Source organism: Delphinapterus leucas, chromosome 12, assembly GCF_059928025.1.
Source record: "Delphinapterus leucas isolate spDelLeu-1000000601 "Yukka" chromosome 12, BTC_Dleu_Yukka2, whole genome shotgun sequence".
NCBI lineage: Eukaryota > Metazoa > Chordata > Mammalia > Artiodactyla > Monodontidae > Delphinapterus > Delphinapterus leucas.
The window spans coordinates 49604238-49619717 of record NC_143140.1 but is presented as its reverse complement, the minus strand read 5'-3'; the positions used below and the strand labels follow the sequence as shown (position 1 = coordinate 49619717).

Here is a 15480-nt window from a genome sequence, read left to right as displayed (position 1 = left end):
GTGGTCCGGGGGCGTGGAGGGTGGCACCACTGCTAATTGAACATTTCCTCTGGGGCTTTTTGTTTTCCTCTGGCTTCCTGTGAAGCTGCTCACTGGGTTCAAGCGCAGCCAGGGTTTGCAGTGCAGTTAAATGACGCCCCAGTTGCACAGTTGCACAAGGCTTTGTTTGGGTATTGCTCGGTCAAAATGATGTAGGAGCTGGGTGGTTGGGGGGGGGTGCGATCTACTGCAACTGTTCATCATTACCCAGATAAGCTTGAGAAGCCTCCCAATTAACCTTCATGTGTAATAAAGCCAATCAGTACCGAAAACAAGAATTTCTCATTTACTAAAATGATATTTGGCTTGTGATAGCTGTCTGGGAGTGTTGAACCAGATAGAAAACATGGAGAAAATCACCCTCTGTCCCGCAAATTTAAGCTTGGTGATTACATATATATAAAAAAAAAAAGACCAAGAATTTCATTTGGTAGCCTAAGCTGTTTTTGTCCTGATTTCAAGGTAAGAATAGAAATATATATTAGTCTTCTGCTGTAAAATAATATACTAAAACATACCTGCAACTTAAAACCTGATATAAATGTATGAGGCATATCAATGTTTTCCTAAGTTCTTGTGGCTTAAAAATCTAAATAGCAGAAATTAATTTGGAAACATATTTTCCTTACAGATATGTTTCATCTTTTCAGAGAAAGAAAACAGAGTAAAGAAAATGCAGCATTTATGTAAATAACAGAAGGACACATCGCTATAAAAATTAATATGGCCAGTCAAATGATACTATTTTTTGAGATCTTGCTGTGTCCACATTACTGTGCTATACTGGAGGGTCAATATAATATTAAGGGTGAGAAGAATAAACCTCACTAATTTTGTGTCTAACAGGCCCTCAAATGTTTATTGAAATGAATTCAATTTAACTTCATTGAATTGATTTATACTGACTTGAATTAGGACAATTATAACACACTGTCACTATACTTAAATCTCTAATCTAGCTAAGGAATTAAATATAAATGCATGAAATTTTAAATAATACAAATAATGAATAACAATACATGACTATAATTTTTTTAAATAATGGCTATTCTCCGGACAGTAGTTGTTTATCTCTGTCCACCTCCTCTCCCACCTAAACATGTGCCACCAACCTCATGGAAAACTCAATGGACGTGGGCATGGACCCTGAGGTCCCAGAGCTCTCTTTTTGGCTGTCAACTAAAGGCTGACAAAGATTATCACTTTAAAGTAGATAATGATGAAAATGAGCACCAGTTATCTTTAAGAACAGTCAGTTTAGGGGCTGGTGCAAAGGATGAATTGCATACTGTTGAAGCAGAGGCAGTGAATTATGAAGGCAGTCCAGTTAAAGTAACACTGGCAACTTTGAAAATGTCTGTATAGCCAACAGTTTCCCGTGAGAGCTTTAAAATTACACCACCTGTGATCTTACGGTTGAAGTGTTGTTCAGGGCCTGTGCATCTTAGTGCACACACTTAGTAGCTGTGGAGGAAGATACAGATTCAGAAGATGAAGAGGAGGAGGACGCGAAACTCTTAAGTACATCTGGAAACCCTTTCTGCCCCTGTAAGTGATAGCAAGTTTCCACAGAAAAAAAAGTAAAACTTGCTGCTGATGAAGAAGAAGATGATGATGATGTTGATTTGGGTAATGAGGAAGCTAAAGAAAAAAGCTCCAGTAATGAAATCTATAGAAAATACTCCAGCCAAAAATGCATAAAAATCAAACCAGAATGGAAAAAACTTGAAACCTTCAACACTGAGATCAAAGGTCAAGAATCCTTAAAAAAAATACGAAAGAACTCCTAAAACACCAAAAGAACCTAGTTCTATAGAAGACATTAAAGCAAAAATGCAAACAAGTATAGAAAAAGATTGTTCTCTTCCCAAAGTGGAAGCCAAGTTCATCAGTTATGTGAAGAATTCTTTCCAGATGACGACCAGGAGTCTATTCAAGATCTCTGCAGTGGAAGTGGAGGAAGTCTCTTTAAGAAAATAGTTTAAATGGCTTGTTAAAATTTTCCGTCTTTTTCATTTCTGTAACAGTTGACATCTGGCAGTCCTTTTTATAATGCAGAATGAGATCTTTCCCTACCATTTCTGATAAATGTTGTCCAGGTTCCATTGCTAAGAATGTGTTGTCCAAAATGCCTGTTTAGTTTTTAAAGATGAAACTCCACCCTTTGCTTGGTTTTAAGTATGTATAGAATGTTATCATAGGGCATAGTAATAGTGGTGGTCAGACAAATGGAAATGGTGGGGAGACAAAAATATACATGTGAAATAAATTCAATATGTTAATAAAGTGAACAAATAAATAAGTATAATTAATAAATAATGGTAGACACACAAGAAGTTGCAAAAATGATACACAGAATCCCATGAATCCTTTACCCAGCTTCTATGGTGCCATTTTATTTGACTGTTGTATAATATCAAAATCAGGGAACTGACACTGGTACCATACTGATAACTAGACTACAGACTTTATTTGGTTTTCTCCAGTTTTTGCCTGCCACTCAACTGTATGTGTACATGTGTGTGTGCTTATAATAGCATGTAGTTCTATGCGATTTAATACCCTGTATAGACTTGTGTAACCACCACCACAATCAGGACACAGAACTATTCCCTCACTCCAAAGGGACTCCTTCAGTTTACCACTTTGTAATCTCACCCACCCCCAATCACAATCACTAATCTGTTCTCCATTTCTATTGCTTTGCCATTCTAAGAATGTTATGTAAGTAGAATCATATAGTATGTAACCTTTTGAGATTGGATTTTTTCACTAAGCATAATGCCCCTGAGGTCCATCTAAGTTGTTCCATTTGTCAATAGTTTGTGCTTTTCTTATGGCTGAGTGGTATTCCATGATATGGACATACCAGTGTCTGTTTAACTATTCACCCATTAGAGGACATTTAGGTTGTTCCCAATTTAGGGCTATTACAATTAAAACTGCTATGAACATTCATGTATACATGTTTTTGTCAATCTAAGTTTCCATTTCTCTGGGATGAATGCCCGGGAGTACCAATATTGGACTGTACGGTAGTTGCATTGTTAGCTTTGAAGAAACTGCCACACATTCCCACCAGCAGGTATATGAGAGATCCGGCTGCTCCACACGCTCTCCAGTATTTAGTTTCCTACTATTTTTCATTTTACCCATTCTGGAAGGTGTGTAGTAATATCTCATTTTGGTTTTAAATTTACTTTTCCTCAACACACAACTACAATTTGAGATGTCACATGAGAGTTAATTGATTGCCAAATTGTATGGACAATTTTTCTCTTCTATTTTGGTGGTTTTCAGTATTGACTTTGTTAGAATCACCTGAGGAGATTTAAAACCAACTCCAAGCCCAAGCTATACCTCAGACCAATTAAATTTGAATCTCTCAGGGTAGACCCAGGCGTCATTACTTATTTGTTAAAATTATCCCGATAATTATAATATGCAACCAAGGTTGAGAACCAATGTTGAATCTAATTTCTACACAGACACCAGAAGTCTAATCATAAAGCTCTTTGCTGACTCCCCCATAAGCTGTGCTGCAGATAAAACCCAAGCTCATTGACTGGCTCCTCAAATCTTTCTCCCCACCTTACCTCCAGCCCCAATAACCTCCATTTTCTGTCTACATTTTATGCTCTGGTAGTAACAAATTATTTGTAGCTTGCCACAGTTATCACTGTGTTTCATGCAAAATTCCTGCAGTTAGAAACCTGAGAAGGTACATTTTTATCAAGCATTCTAAGTGATCCTGATGCACAATAATAGTTGAAAGACACTATTTCCACTAATCGCAAAGTGATTTACTTATTTTTTATTACTCTATTCTTCATTTATTCATTCATCCAAAAAATATTAATTGAGGATCTAATGTGTAGAAGGCACTGGAGAGAACAACTTATGGTACAGTGATGGAAAGTCCTGGCAGACAAGTAAAAAATACAAGTACCAGGGTGGGTAAGCACAGGGGTTTAGGGAGCTCACAGGAGTGGCACCCCAACCAGTTATAGTAGATGTAGCTTGAAACTTGAAGGATGAGTAGGAATTAGCCAGGCAAAGAGAGGCAAAGGAGAGGATACAGTTTTTCTGAAAGAGAAAACATGTTTAAAGGCTAACAATAGAATAACATGGCTTGTTCAGACAATTTTAAGATCTTTGGTATGGCTAGAGCAGGAAGGAAAAGGAATAAACATAGACGTCTAATATTCAAATGTTTTACTCATGTTACTTTAATGTCTCTAATAAAGTAATATCAATAAATAAGAATCAGTGGCTATGAATGGGTGAAGTCATTTTTCTTAAGCAAAGAGTAATTGGCAATTGCAGCTTGAAGGGCTTTTGAAGATTCAATTGGAAATAGCCTTCACCTCATTAAACTCTATTAACAGCATTTTTTTAAGTTTATGACCCTGCCCAAGAGTAGCTGACCTCAACTTCAGGGTCAAGAGATTTGCTTCGAGCACTTATTTCAGACCCTAAATGTTATGGGAACTAAGTACTCTCTCTTAATCCAAGTGTTCATCTCTGATAGAGGATATTGCTCTGCTCTCTAAATGACACTAACACTTCACTTTTCAAATACATGTCAGCTGTGTTGCTGAGCGTCTACAGCAGTTGTCATTCTGCTGCCTGAGTCAGTGACTCAGAGAAGCTGCCCTCCCAGCAGTGTATGTGTTTGGAGAGAGTGGTGGGGATTAAAATATAAGATCCCAACTGAAGCACTTTAAATTGCTAAAATTGCTACAGTAGTCCATTGGAACCAAAAGGTGATGAATTCTTCAACTGAACTGTTGAAAAAGTTATCAAGGAAACTGAAAAGGAAAAGTAAAATTTCATTTCAAAGATTAGCTTAAAAAAAAAAAGCAAGTTTCATCTCACTGGGGAGCTTTGCTGTTCCAGAATGATTTTAAGTTCACTTAGGGATATTTTAGTTTTATTCATGTTTTGGCAAAATTTATGAGCTGCAGATCATTTCCTTAAAAAAGACATTCATACTGTCACTGCCAACACTGGAGTAAATTTCACTTTATCAAGCAAAATTGTTCACTCTCACAATTTTTAAAAAACTTTATCCCGGATGCTATGGAGGGAGTGTTCTCCTTCCTCTGGACCTCTGAGAACAATAAAACCACAGTGTCAACTCGCGGGAGCAATTCTGCATCAGAAGACTCTGGCCTGGCTGTCACCACTGACCAGCTATGAATCAGGACTAGCCACTGCCATCACAACAAACTTTTAATTAAGAACCTAGTCTGCCACATAGACAGACTAGCTATGGGGCAGATCTTCTGATAAATTTGAGGGTATTTCAAGAGCCCACAGAGTGGAACATCTGAAATCAGGGCTATCTTAGAAAATCTAGGGCATGTCAGCACTGTGCCTACCCTCAATTGACTTACCATATAAACCCTGTTGACATGGATGAAGACCAAACCAAAGAAATAAAAACATGTAGTAAGCATGGTTAAGAATTTATACTCTCAACCAATTATCTTCTTTCATTGTCAGCAGTCTGCAAATCCTCTGAAGGCTCAAAACTCTGTAATGGAAGGGGACATCATAAAGGCCCCACTGGCCAGCTTCTCAAGCTACTCAGCTTTGCCACTTTATGTAACAAAACTAAAAACAACTCTCCCTTAACCAGAATTGAGGCCAGGGAGGGGTGTGTGTGTGGGTGTGTGTGTGCTGGGAGAGGCCAGAGCTTGAATACAACACTAAAGAGGCTTACGATGTCCTTCCATTTGTGACTGCTCTCTTCAGAAAGTAACTCTGAAAGAGGCCAGCCCTTAGAATGTCAGCAGGCCTGGTACTTCCCTGAGGACAGCCCGAGAGTAGAAGGGTCTTTCTCTTCTGCCTTGAGTACATGTTTACCCAACTTTGCCTCTTTGGTTAAAGGAGCATTCAATATGAAAATAAATAAAAATGTCCTCCAAGTCACTGCCAACATTGAGGCAACTGGTCTTCCCCAAACTCCTACATTATGTGCTTCTTTCCCACCCATCTCAACAATTAAATAGGACAGGCAGAGGAGCAGCAAATTTCAGACTTTTTCCTCCCTTCCTCTCCTCCCCCCACTCCAGTCCTTGAGTCTTTGTCCTCTGCCCTAAAAGTGTCTTATTTTTTCCCCTCTTGTCATCTGGCAGCCAAGAATATTGAACGCAGCTTGAAGAAATAACATCATATTATAGAAACACCCTCTTATTAAGACAGCTGACAACATATGTTAGTGCATGTACTCATTCTTTAGATTGCTATGCCATTTTAGGGCAGAGAGAGGGTTTAGATGCAGTCTTCACGCTATTTTTCAAACTTCATGTGCTGTGGAAAAAAGGCAAACCTTGCCATTTTTCATTTTGCAAGGTTATGAGGATTAGGGAGTATTTTCTTTTTTCATTGCATGATTTAACATGACTTTGAAAATTGCACATTAACTCCCAACAAGATTTTGATATTGTAAAGCCTGAACAATCTTTAAAAAGCAAAAGCAAAATATAGCTAATTAACAAGGAAACAAAGATTCCTTTCAAGGAATGACATGGTACATTTCCAGGGTCTGGCCCAGCAAAGATGGGAACGGTGATCCTCACAAACATGGCAAGTTCAGGCCTTTAGGCACCATTGTCCTTCTGCAAGTGTGAGCTTTCTTTCAAGCTCACATATGAAACCCTCGCATGCTTATAAGGGGGCTGTTCCTTCCTTGCCCTTCCCTCTCTGTCTCTTTTATAACCCTAACTCTTCTCTTCCGTAAGAACTAGTTGCAGGATGGTAAAAGGAAATGATTTCATTTGGGTGGAGAAAGGAAAAGATACAGAGTTAGTCGTCCAAATCTTGTAAGTTAAATGTGCTGTGCAAGAAAAACAGCTGCCGATCCACCAGCTGAGTCTCCTTAAGTGGCAGGGCCTGGCTGTAGCAGAGTCCCCAAGGACAGAAGCAGCGCAGGTGGAGACAGGGAAGAGACAGAACCAGGACTTAAATCTTGGTTCCATGTTCATAATTCTCTCTATCCTGTCGTCCTTTCCCTCTTTATTTTAGTAGGAACAGTCCTCTCCAGAGATCTAGAGTGCTATGCTGGCGGCCATAACTTCTCTCTCACACACTGCGGGGAAAGGTGAAAGGACAACTAATCTTCTCTACCCTGGATTGTGCAAAATGTCTATTTCTTAGATCATTGCATAATGTGCATACGCTGAAAACTAATCTAGAAATAGATTCAGAAAGTAAGATGCTATTAAAAACCTGGATTTAAGATTCTATCCCAAACCAGAAAAGCACAGTTAATCCTCAGGGGGAAAAATATTGCAAGGCATGTGCTAATTACACTTACTCTCGCTCATCCTGTCATGCTGTACCTCCAGTGTGCTTCAGCAAGGAGGGGATGCAGAATTCATTAAAATGGCCTGGGTTTTTGGGTGACAATCACACCCAGAATGGATGTTGGTGGGCTTCCTACATGCAGTAGAGGAAATTGGCTCATCAATCCAGCCTCTGGGGGGCTCAGATTTGGGAATGGCTGTGAACTTACTCCTTTAAATATCAATTTTATTTGTGTGTCTATTAATCCTTCTTGGATGGAAATCTTTGAACATTCGCATTTATCTGTCCTCATAAAGAGAGGATATTTAAATTATTTTAATTGTTTGGTGACCAGGGTCTTTTTTATTAAAGTCCACCATCTGACCCACCTCTTTCCCTTTGTCAGCTCATTTCCTTTCTAACTCTTTCACAAGGGGAAGGCCTTAAAGTGATCCAGCAAATTGTAAGACATTGACTGGGCAACAATTCACTAGGAAGTAGGGTCAATGTTCGTCGACAGGTTCCAGCTCACTTGCACTTCTTATGGTCCTTCTAGGGACCTGCCCAGATGTATTTGTTCTTTTTAACATCCTTTGTCCATGCACCTATTAAGAGGGTGCCTTAAAATCTACTGGCTGGGCACTACAAATACTACCCTATTAGATTTTATCACTAAACCTTCATGGTAACCCATGAGGTATGTACTAATATTATTTCCATTTTACAGATGGGAAGAATGAGTCTCAAAGAATGTCAGTAACATGAACAAGATAACTAGAGAGACAGCATCTAAAAGAAGGCAGTCTGTCTTCAGCCCTTGCTCTTGACCTCTGAACTATGCAGCATTTCATCTCAGCCCTGACTGCTGGACCTGCCACATGAGCCCTGATATCCTGCCAAGGTTGCTCATGCCCAGTGCTCCCAAAGTGGGAAGTGGTGCAGGCGGGGGGGCGGGGTCCTTCTACAGGTCATGCACAGCTGTATTCTAAGTGGAGGCAGGAAGAAAGCCACGATCATCACTCAGTTCAACACTCAGTCATGTGCATGCCAAAGCAGCCACGCTTGGATCCTTGTTTTTTAAACTTCTTCATGAAAACCATCCTTCAGTTCTGCCATAACCATTCTTTCTAAGGGCAAGGCACATATCTGTAGACCACAATTTTATCCCCCAGTCTCCCATCAGCAGGCATTTGGACTGTTTTTATGTTTTCCTTGTTGTGATCAGCCCTGCTGTGAACGTTTTCGAGCTCATGTCCTGTTGCACGTGCGTGTGAGTTTCTTCTGGGAATTCAGGGATATGCAGAATAGCTGGGTCACAGGTATGAGGATGTTCGACTTTACAGTCCAGTGTCAAACATTCCCTGGGAAGTGTGACTCCTAGTTTAGATTCAAACGGGGACCTCATTCCACAAGAAAGTAGCTCCTCCAGAGATGTGAATCAGGAAGCCTGTAGACTCTAGATTGTGGAGAAAGCATAGTGACAAGCCCTAGGCCACAGATAGCTAAGGGCTTTACTAATTCTGATGTAGACGTGCTCTGAGTTAACATTAGACCCATGCTGGGAAAATCTGTGTTTTGTGATGTATTTTTACGATCCAGTTAGCTGTTTAGTAAACTATGCGTAATTATTTCCATAGTGTGTGGGCTCAGTCATTCTCAATAAATTCATTTATTGGTTTGTAAATATTCAATTAAGGAGCTTCTCCAAGTATAACAGGCTACTCCCTGAACTGGGGGAGTGATGTGAGAGCACTAACAAATATAGCAAGATTCTGGTATCTGAAGGGAGTAATCAGATAAATCAGATACTGTTTTTAGATACTGCCTTACTGGCTTATGTGAGTATGCTACATAAAACCACCATTGTAGAGATGCTTCTCCATGCCATTTAAATGGAACTGTTTTCATTTTCAAGAAAGAATCCAAATTCTGTATTTTTTTCTCTGATTTTAATTTTTTTGTTTTCTCCCTTCTCCCTCCTGCCAAATTACTAGACATCATTTCACTTTCTCTTATAATTGTGCCTGTTTTCCCCCTTATGAAATAGTCTTATAATCCACTGTGGGCTTAGAAACCACTAGCCAAACTTGTTATCATTGTGGGTAACATAAGAGTAAACGGGGTCCAAGAAAGAGTCTGAAGAGGCTCTCTTCCAAGTAAAGTGAATTTCATGGGCTTAACTTTTAAGGGCTAAAGACCTCTTTTGCTCACTTTCTTGTCAGTTGTGTTTTGAGTGGGAGAGGTAACTAAATGGCCAAATTCCAACTATTTAAGATAACTGAGCAAAGGATTCAGACCACAATTCAGGTTCTATTTCAATTCTGATATTTGATTTCTATGTGATTAAGCACAGCCTTAATCATCCTTTAGCTCTCTCAGTTTATGAAACTAGAAAATGGAAATGGCCACCTCTCTTCAGGTATAGAAAGGCTTAATTGTCACCATGTACCTGAATCTTCAACTGGATGGCATTGCCACAGCATAGGCATTATCCTAATGAATTAAGATTTCCTTAGCACATGTTGACCCCTGTTTAGAAATCTCAAGGAAAGAGTCTCAAGTTTCTAAGCCTTTCATCAGGCAAAGAGCCAACTAGCTGAACTTTCCTAACAGATATTCTAGCTGGTGCAAAAACATCATACCAGGCCTGAAGGAAGACATTTTATATAGTTGAGGAGAAAAAATCCAAAATATTGGATATCTAGAAATCTAAGTTTTTCTTAAACCATTATATAAAGTAGTGTTGTACCGAAGTGGATCAAGTGAAAGAAAAAGGCAAGGAGAATGGTACATTTATTCTTCTAATTATTTTCGACTAAAATTTGCCAAAGCAGATGACAGCAAGCTCAGTGTGGTATATTGCAAATATGATCACAAACTCATCACTTTTGCCCAGTAGGACATTAGCAAACTGGACACATGCAGAAGCTGAACTTACCCTTGCACACTGGAACATGTCTTTTTATTGTTCTTAGAACCTGCCTCCACCATGTAAAGAAGCCTAGACTAGCCTGCCGGAGAATGAGAGAATTTCTGCAGAAGCATGTGCCCTCAGCCAGCCGACCCTCCAAAGTAAAGCCACGAGTCCACCCATACCTGACTTCAGACACATATGGGTCTGAAATTCAAAAACAAATGAAAGAACCATCCAGATGAGCCCAGCCTAAATTGCTAACCCCCAAATCATACACTGAATAAATGGTGATTATTTTAAGCACTAAGTTTTGAGGAGGTTTGTTACTCCATAATAAACAGTTGGTACACTGAACATCTATTCCTCCCTTCTTGCTGTCAGACTTCAAACTAGTCAAGTGATTTAGAAGATGGTGACCTAATCCCCTCCTCTAAGAATGAGTCTTGATTGATCTAGGCCATTGATCTACTACTATCTTGCCATTTATGGTTTATTGTCTATGCCATTAATATCTACAAGTTGTAAATGATCAATTGCCATTGACTGGTGAGTAATGAAATCTGAGGGGGCGATTGTTGGGGGGCTGGATACTTCTCTGCTTCTAAGATAATATCTAGTATGGCTATGAGACCTGGAATTGCTACCAGCCCAAGGATAACCAACATATAGAGGAAAGAAGAACCAACAGATTCGCAGAAAAGCGGAGCTGGAGCCCTCACACCCTGTGCCTGTGGCTATAGCCCCTGCTTCTGGACCTCTTGTGATGGGAGAACCTGAATTTCTCCATCGTCTGTGCCAGTTGGAGTAGGAGTTTTCAGTTTCTTGCCTTCCTTGAATACTCATTCCCTGTACAGCAGCTAAACTGACAGCTAGAAATGTGTCACTTGCAATAAACATTTTACAGCTATTGCATAAAACTGTTCATCTTTTAAAAATAGAAACACATAAATAAAATATTTACTTTCCATGTTTCCATAAACTTTGATCTTATTACATTCTGGAAATATTCTTTGATGTGCAAAGAAACAAAATTATGCTAGCAAAGCAGTGAATATAGTTATGGGAACATAATTTCAGAGCTACATACAGGCTTGGGCAGTTATAACCAAAGTCAGTTCTAAGACCTAAAGAAAAATGTAATGTATTTGTTTATCTGTTGTCAAATAAACTGATAAACTTGGCCTCTATAAAATGCTAAGTATAATAGTTAGCACAGTTTTTCCACTTGGAGATACATGGAAATAGTAATTTTCAACGGAAATTAGTAGATACCACTTAAAAGACAACTCTTTGTAAACCCAAGCAAGACCAAATGAGAGACAAAGTGAGATGTCTACTGACCACTTAAAAGACTTTTGAGCCGGAGTAATATTGAGTAAGTATGAAATTGTTTTATCCATCTTAAAAAACGTGTGCATCTCTGATTACTTTCACACTGATATGGAACTTGCCTGCAATGAACTGCCAAATGTTTACTTTCTGGAATCAGAAACAATGTCAGGCAAAAAGCTCACCATCCGTTCTGCATGGCTCTTACCAAACTTGGCCCTTACATATAGCTTACTCCTGAATGAATTCAGTGAAATGACACATCAAAATGCTTCTTTTAGAGAATGATTTCTTTTTTCTACGTGTAAATTTGCCAAAATGCATTCCTTTATTTCCAAAGATTCCTCAATAGGTTTCTTTTGAAAAGAAGTGTTCCTTGGGGCTTCCCTGGTGGCGCAGTAGTTAAGAATCCATCTGCCAATACAGGGGATGCAGGTTTAAGCCCTGGTCTGGGAAGATCCCACATGCTGTGGAGCAACTAAGCCTGTGAGCCACAACTACTGAGCCTGCACTCTAGAGGCCGTGAGACACAACTACTGGGCCCGCATGCCACAGCTACTGAAGCCCACGTGCCTAGAGCCCATGCTCTGCAACAAGAGAAGCCACAGCAATGAGAAGCCTGCACACCGCAATGAAGAGTAGCCCCCACTCACCGCAACTAGAGAAAGCCCGCACCCAGCAATGAAGACTCAACACAGCCAAAAATAAATAAATTTAAAAGAAAGAAAAGAAATGTACTTATAACACACACAAAAAAAAGAAGTGTTCCTTGGTCTAATAAGTGGAGAAATGCATAGGACCAGTGACTCACAATACAAGGCTCTGAGAAGTATTGCTGTTTGTTTTTTTTTTTTTTAGCTCTTGTTTATCCCATTATCTGTAAGATGCTGCTTTGTGAAATGCTGCTTTAGTATAATCTATTGACTTGGCAATAGATAGGAAATGAGGTTCAAAAGGAGAAAGTAGTAAAAATTGTGTTTACATGTTGAGGCTGGCTGATTGGAAAAACGATGGTTCTTTTAATAAGAAAGGAAGCATGAAGAAGTTTTCAGGTGTGGCAGAATGAGGAGTCCCATTCTGAGCATACTAAGTTTGATGTGAAGATCCTTTTTGGGGTATAACTGTCCACCAGTGGGAAATTCAGGACTACAGCTTACTAGAATGGTCCTGACCAGAGATGAAGATTTCATAGTCATATACAGAAGCAACAATTAAAGCCAGGGCAATAGATTAAATTGGGAAGGAACTGATAAAAGAGAGGAAAGAGTGCCAAAGGCAGAACGTCTCACTGTATTTAGGGAGTCTAATCAGAGAGTTTAGAAGAGAACAAGAGATGTATGTTCCTTTAGAAGCAAGAAGAGGAGACAGTCTTAACAAGGAAGAAATGCCACGCAGAGATTGAAAAGATGAAGACCAGAGATAATAAGGTCATTGAATGATGTGATCTGAGGTGACTGAGGACCTTCTAGAGAACAGGGATGGTGTTATGGTGAGAACCTAAGCCTTATAAAAAAGGCTAAGAATTGAAGGGGTACCGAGGAACGTATGGCCAAGGAGCACTGACTTAGTATGTCAGTGATGAAAGGAATGAGAAAGATAGGTTGGTAACTTAAGAAAGAGAATACAGGGAGTATTCACATTTTTAAGATGTAGGATGGCCTAAGCTTTTTTGTAGGCAAAGGAAGTGACTCCAGATGTAAGTTAAAAGGGAGATAGTTGATAAAGTAACATTTCAAAGAAGCTGGAGGACTGAGGTCAGAAGTCTGATTGCTGTTGATAGAAGATAAATTGATAAAGTCTTTTTAGAGAGCAATGTGACAATATCTGTCAAAATTATATGTGTGCGTACCCTTCAACCCAGCAATTTCACTAATATGATTCTGACCCACAGAAAAACTAAAGCAGGTATGCAAGGATATTCATTATAATACTAATTGTAATAGCAAGAAATGGAGAACCTGAATACCCTTCAACAAAGAAACATTTAAATAAATCATGGTAGACCTCTTGTATAGGATACCACACAGCCATTAGAAAAAATGAACAAAATATATATATACTGAAATGGAAAGAAGCTCAGTATCTTTCCACAGCACTGTAAGCTCTACTGGAGCAAGAACTATGTCTGTTTTCTCAGCTTGTATATCCATGCCCTAGCATAGAGCTTGACCCAGAGTAGGTGCTCAATAAATACTTGATAAATGGAATGTTGAGTTTTAAAAACATGTTGCAGAATAACAAGTAAAATGTGAAAAGATTCACATTTGTTTTATATATACATATATATGCTTAAAATATGTATGTATAGGTTTGCATGTGCATAGAAAGAAATTCTGGAAGACTACTCAGGAAATTAGTTACCTTTGGAGAGTAGGATTGGATGAGAAGTGGAGCAAGAGAAGTAAGTACATATACTTTTAATTACTTCTGTATTCTTAAATTCTTAAGTTCAAACATAGATTTCTTTCATAATTTCAATATGTCAATAAAAGATATAAAATCACTGGAGAAAAGGGAAGACAAGTGCAATAGAATGGGTTAGCCTTGAACAGGGTCAAAACCCCCTCTTCCTGAAAGAAGGGAGTGAACCATGGCAACATTACAGAAAGGAGGAAAAAATAGGGAACCCAATCATGTTGCTCAATAAAGTAGGAGCCAGTGTCATCCCTAAGAGTGAGGGCAGTGGTGACTGGCATCTGCAAAAGGTTGAGAAGGTTCAGAACATGGACTCGGTTCTAGAGCTGGGGAGGCCTTGGAGACGATTCAATCTAACCACCCATTTTACACAAGGATTTGCCAAAAAACACACATTTTTGTGAGCGACGATGCCAGTCCAGTACAACAGCCTCTAAAAATATGCAAAAATAACTCGAAACAGATGAATAAATGGATTGCCAGGCATTTGTGAGGGGTCTGATAAAGTTAAGAGGGAGGAAATGTGTAGAGTCTATGCTATACTATGGCATTCTGCATCAAGGCCAGGCAGTCTGTAAGTTGGAGCAGAGGGAGGCAGTGAGTGGAGAATGGGCAAGATGGTGATGAGTCCTGGCAGATAAAAAATGTTTCAAACAATAAATACATAAAGAAGCAGAATGAGGAGCTGGAACTTGTAAGCTAATGAGAAAAATTCTTTCTGAGCTTAGGAAAACGGTGTCAAAATGGGAGACAGCAGCATTGATGACTGACAGATTGGAGTTTAGATTGACTGACTCAAATGAGCGATAGGCCACTGGATTGTTCCACTTTCATCCAAAGAATCATATCTATGCTAGTGTCATGTGAGTAGATAAGTGGACGGAGCTGTTGCTTCAATTGTAAAGGCAATACCCACCTGCTTAATAAAACATAAAAGCACGCCAGTGAATCAAAATGTCTGCTGGTTCCCAGAATCCTCAAGGTGGATCCTGACCTACCACTTTGAACAGGTTTAGGGCAGTTCAGCCCTTCATGAAGGCAGTGGCTGATTAAGGCTAAACGTCCCGGCAGCTGTATCTGGCTGTATAATAGAGGGGTGAATTAAGGACAGGAGACATTTTTAAATTCTTTTCCTTTTGTGGTCTCCAGTGGCCTTATTTCTTTTCTGGTCTACAGGTCTGAATCTGGCAGAGTTTAAAATAATAACTCATCTTTCTCTCCCCTTTGTTGCATTTGATTTATTACATGAACTGTCTACAGGCTTTCCTGAGGTACCTAAAATATAGCTTCAGGCACAAATTACTAGACCCTGGGTTTTATTATTCCATCAGGAATGGCCACGGAACAGTGCTCTCAACCTTGCTTTCTAAACCATCCATCTGCTCCCGGCCGTGGCCAGAATCGTCACAGCATCTGGGGATAGGTCCTTTTCTAGAACATGGGAGCCCTGAAGCTGGGTGGGGCCCCAGGCTCATGCTGTCTCACTTTTT

The 15480-nt window shown here is 39.4% G+C and overlaps 1 pseudogene; it reads left to right on the top strand.

The window, feature by feature from the left end:
• The first annotated feature begins 775 nt into the window (after positions 1-775).
• Positions 776-5162, top strand: LOC149747882 (nucleophosmin pseudogene; annotated as a pseudogene).
• The last annotated feature ends 10318 nt before the right edge of the window (positions 5163-15480 follow it).